The sequence below is a fragment of the Phalangium opilio genome, unplaced genomic scaffold, assembly GCF_054372755.1.
Source record: "Phalangium opilio isolate 3A_F unplaced genomic scaffold, DU_Popi_V2 ptg000082l_1, whole genome shotgun sequence".
Classification (NCBI taxonomy): Eukaryota; Metazoa; Arthropoda; class Arachnida; order Opiliones; family Phalangiidae; genus Phalangium; species Phalangium opilio.
This window is the reverse complement of record NW_028324189.1, coordinates 14,291,301-14,296,492: the sequence shown is the minus strand read 5'-3', so window position 1 is coordinate 14,296,492 and position 5,192 is coordinate 14,291,301. Positions and strand designations below refer to the sequence as shown.

At 46.3% G+C, this 5,192-nt stretch overlaps 1 non-coding gene across 1 annotated transcript; it reads left to right on the top strand.

The window, feature by feature from the left end:
- The first annotated feature begins 705 nt into the window (after positions 1-705).
- On the top strand, positions 706-778 carry TRNAT-GGU (transfer RNA threonine (anticodon GGU)). Its single transcript has one exon. It is a non-coding gene; the product is annotated as a tRNA-Thr (tRNA).
- Positions 779-5,192: the final 4,414 nt, after the last annotated feature.

Genomic DNA, 5,192 nt, shown 5'->3' with positions numbered 1-5,192 from the left:
GCTGTTAATAGAAAGGTTGGTGGTTCGAGCCCACTCGGGAGCGGTGTTGTGAGATCTCAAATAAAACGTAAAAATCCAAAATTTTTCCATGATACCTGACAACCATATGTTTTCTTAGCTTTCATGGCTCAATGGTTAGCGCGTTCGCCTGTTAATCGAAAGGTTGGTGGTTCGAGCCCAACCGGGAGCGGTGTTGTGAGATCTCAAATGTAACGTAAAAATCCAAAGTTTTTCCACAATACCTGACGAACATTTAATTTTTGGGCTTCCATTGCGCAATGGTTAGCGCGTTCGGCTGTTAACCGAAAGGTTGATGGTTCGAGCCCATCCGGGAGCGGTGTTGTGAGGTCTCAGATGTAACGTAAAATGTCAGAGTATTTCCACAATACCGGACGACCATTTCATTCCTGTGCTTCCTTGGCTTCATGGTCAGCGCGTTCGGATGTTAACCAAAAGGTCGGTGGTTCGAGCCCACCCGGGAGCGGTGTTGTGAAGTCTTAAATGTAACGTAAAAAGCCAAAGTTTTTCCACAATACCTGACGACCGTTTAATTTTCGGGCTTCCGTGGCGCAATGGTTAGCGCGTTCAGCTGTTATTCAAAAGACTGGTGGTTCGAGCCCACCCGGGAGCGGTGTTTTAAGATCTCAAATGTAACGTAAAAAGCCAATGTTTTTCCACAATACTTGACGACCATGTAATTTTTGGGCTTCCGTGGCGCAATGGTTAGCGCGTTCGGCTGGTAACCGAAAGGTTGGTGGTTCGAGCCCATCCGTGAGCGGTGTTGTGAGGTCTCAGATGTGATGTAGAAAGTCAAAGTTTTTCCACAATACCTGACGACCATTTCATTTCTGAGCTTCCTTGGCTCCATGGTTAGCGCGTTCGTATGTTAACAAGAAGGTTGGTGGTTCGAGCCCACCCGAGAGCGGTGTTGTGAAGTCTCAAATGTAACGTAAAAAGCCAAAGTTTTTCCACAATACCTGACGACCATTTCATTCCTGAGCTTCCTTGGCTCCATGGTTAGCGCGTTCGGATGTTAACCGAAAGGTTGGAGGTTCGATTCCACCCGGGTGCGGTGTTGTGAAGTTTCAAATGTAACGTAAAAAGCCAAAGTTTTTCCACAATACCTGACGGCCATTTATTTTCTGAGCTTCCTTGGCTCAATGGTTAGCGCGTTCAGCTGTTAAAAGAAAGGTTGGTGGTTCGAGCCCATCCGGGAGCGGTGTTGTGAGATCTCAGATGTAACGTAAAAAGTCAAAGTTTTTCCACAATACCTGACGACCATTTAATTTTTGGGCTTCTTTGGCTCCATGGTTAGCGCGTTCGGATGTTAAAGAAAAGGTTGGTGGTTCAGGGCCACCCGGGTGCGGTGTTGTGAAGTTTCAAATGTAACGTAAAAAGCCAAACTTTTTCCACAATACCTGACGAACATTTAATTTTTGGGCTTCCGTGTTGCAATGGTTAGCGCGTTCAGCTGTTAATCGAAAGGTTGGTTGTTCGAGCCCACCCGGGAGCGGTGTTGTGAGATCTCAGATGTAACGTAAAAATCCGAAGTTTTTCCACAATACCTGACGAACATTTAATTTTTGGGCTTTCGTGGCGCGATTGTTAGCGCGTTCGGCTTTTAACCGAAAGGTTGGTGGTTCGAGCCCATCCGGGGGCGGTGTTGTGAGATCTCAGATGTAACGTAAAAAGTCAAAGTTTTTCCACAATACCTGACGACCATTTAATTTTTGGGCTTCTTTGGCTCTACGGTTAGCGCGTTCGGATGTTAAACAAAAGATTGGTGGTTCGGTCCCACCCGGGTGCGGTGTTGTGAAGTTTCAAATGTAACGTAAAAAGCCAAAGTTTTTCCACAATACCTGACGACCATTTATTTTCTGAGCTTCCATGGCTCAATGGTTAGCGCGTTCGGCTGTTAACCGAAAGGTTGGTGGTTCGAACCCACCCGGGAGCGGTGTTGTGAGATCTCAAATGTAACGTAAAAATTCAAAGATTTTCCACAATACCTGACGAACATTTAATTTTTGGGCTTCCGTTGTGCAATGGTTAGCGCGTTCAGCTGTTAAAAGAAAGCTTGGTGGTTCGAACCCATCCGTGAGCGGTGTTGTGAGGTCTCAGATGTGATGTAAAAAGTCAAAGTTTTTCCACAATACCTGACGACCATTTCATTCCTGAGCTTCCTTGGCTCCATGGTTAGCGCGTTCGGATGTTAACCAAAAGGTTGGTGGTTCGAGCCCACCCGGGAGCGGTGTTGTGAAGCCTCAAATGTAACGTAAAAAGGCAAAGTTTTTCCACAATACCTGACGACCGTTTAATTTTTGGGCTTCCGTGGCGCAATGGTTAGCGCGTTCAGCTGTTATTCAAAAGACTGGTGGTTCGAGCCCACCCGGGAGCGGTGTTTTAAGATCTTAAATGTAACGTAAAAAGCCAAAGTTTTTCCACAATACCTGACGACCATTTAATTTTTGGGCTTCCGTTGCGCAATGGTTAGCGCGTTCAGCTGTTAAAAGAAAGGTTGGTGGTTCGAGCCCACTCGGGAGCGGTGTTGTGAGATCTCGAATGTAACGTAAAAATCCAAAGTTTTTCCACAATACCTGACGGCCATTTATTTTCAATGCTTCCATGGCTCAATGGTTAGCGCGTTCGGCTGTTAACCGAAAGGTTGGTGGTTCGAGCCCACCCGGGAGCGGTGTTGTGAGATCTCAAATGTAACGTAAAAATTCAAAGATTTTCCACAATATCTGACGAACATTTAATTTTTGGGCTTCCGTTGTGCAATGGTTAGCGCGTTCAGCTGTTAAAAGAAAGCTTGGTGGTTCGAACCCATCCGTGAGCGGTGTTGTGAGGTCTCAGATGTGATGTAAAAGTCATAGTTTTTCCACAATACCTGACGACCATTTCATTCCTGAGCTTCCTTGGCTCCATGGTTAGCGCGTTCGGATGTTAACCAAATGGTTGGTGGTTCGAGCCCACCCGGGAGCGGTGTTGTGAAGCCTCAAATGTAACGTAAAAAGCCAAAGTTTTTCCACAATACCTGACGACCGTTTAATTTTTGGGCTTCCGTGGCGCAATGGTTAGCGCGTTCAGCTGTTATTCAAAAGACTGGTGGTTCGAGCCCACCCGGGAGCGGTGTTTTAAGATCTTAAATGTAACGTAAAAAGCCAAAGTTTTTCCACAATACCTGACGACCATTTAATTTTTGGGCTTCCGTTGCGCAATGGTTAGCGCGTTCAGCTGTTAAAAGAAAGGTTGGTGGTTCGAGCCCACTCGGGAGCGGTGTTGTGAGATCTCGAATGTAACGTAAAAATCCAAAGTTTTTCCACAATACCTGACGGCCATTTATTTTCAGAGCTTCCATGGCTCAATGGTTAGCGCGTTCGGCTGTTAACCGAAAGGTTGGTAGTTCGAACCCATCCGTGAGCGGTGTTGTGAGGTCTCAGATGTGATGTAAAAAAACAAAGTTTTCCACAATACCTGACGACCATTTCATTCCTGAGCTTCCTTGTCTCCATGGTTAGCGCGTTCGGATGTTAACCAAAAGGTTGGTGGTTCGAGCCCACCCGGCAACGGTGTTGTGAAGTCTCAAATGTAACGTAAAAAGCCAAAGTTTTTCCACAATACCTGACGACCATTTCATTCCTGAGCTTCCTTGGCTCCATGGTTAGCGCGTTCGGATGTTAACCAAAAGGGTGGTGGTTCGAGCCCACCCGGGAGCGGTGTTGTGAGATCTCAAATGTAACGTAAAAATCCAAAGTTTTTCCACAATACCTGACGACCATTTATTTTCTGAGCTTCCATGGCTCAATGGTTAGCGCGTTCGGCTGTTAATCGAAAGGTTGGTGGTTCGGGCCAAACCGGGAGCGGTCTTGTGAAGTCTCAAATGTAACGTAAAAAGCCAAAGTTTTTCCACAATACCTGACGACTATTTAATTTTTGGGCTTCCGTGGCGCAATGGTTAGCGCGTTCAGCTGTTATTCAAAAACCTGGTGGTTCGAGCCCACCCGGGAGCGGTGTTTTAAGATCTCAAATGTAACGTAAAAAGCCAAAGTTTTTCCACAATACTTGACGACCATTTAAATCCTTAGCTTCCGTGGCTCAATGGTTAGCGCGTTCGGCTGTTAACTGAAAGGTTGGTGGTTCGAGCCCACCCGGGAGCAGTGTTGTGAGGTCTCAGATGTGACGTAAAAAGTCAAAGTTTTTCCACAATACCTGACGACCATTTCATTCCTGAGCTTCCTTGGCTCCATGGTTAGCGCGTTCGGATGTTAACCAAAAGGGTGGTGGTTCGAGCCCACCCGGGAGCGGTGTTGTGAGATCTCAAATGTAACGTAAAAATCCAAAGTTTTTCCACAATACCTGACGACCATTTATTTTCTGAGCTTCCATGGCTCAATGGTTAGCGCGTTCGGCTGTTAATCGAAAGGTTGGTGGTTCGGGCCAAACCGGGAGCGGTCTTGTGAAGTCTCAAATGTAACGTAAAAAGCCAAAGTTTTTCCACAATACCTGACGACTATTTAATTTTTGGGCTTCCGTGGCGCAATGGTTAGCGCGTTCAGCTGTTATTCAAAAACCTGGTGGTTCGAGCCCACCCGGGAGCGGTGTTTTAAGATCTCAAATGTAACGTAAAAAGCCAAAGTCTTTCCACAATACTTGACGACCATTTAATTCCTGAGCTTCCGTGGCTCAATGGTTAGCGCGTTCGGCTGTTAACTGAAAGGTTGGTGGTTCAAGCCCACCCGGCAACGGTGTTGTGAAGTCTCAAATGTAACGTAAAAAGCCAAAGTTTTTCCACAATACCTGACGACCGTTTAATTTTTGGGCTTCCGTGGCGCAATGGTTAGCGCGTTCAGCTGTTATCCAAAAGACTGGTGGTTCGAGCCCACCCGGGAGCGGTGTTTTAAGATCTCAAATGTAACGTAAAAAGCCAAAGTTTTTCCACAATACTTGACGACCATTTAATTTTTGGGCTTCCTTGGCTCCATGGTTAGCGCGTTCGGATGTTAACCAAAAGGTTGGTGGTTCAAGCCCACCCGGGAGCGGTGTTGTGGAATCTTAAATGTAACGTAAAAAGCCAAAGTTTTTCCACAATACCTGACGACCATTTAATTTTTGGGCTTCCGTTGCGCAATGGTTAGCGCGTTCAGCTGTTAAAAGAAAGGTTGGTGGTTCGAGCCCACTCGGGAGCGGTGTTG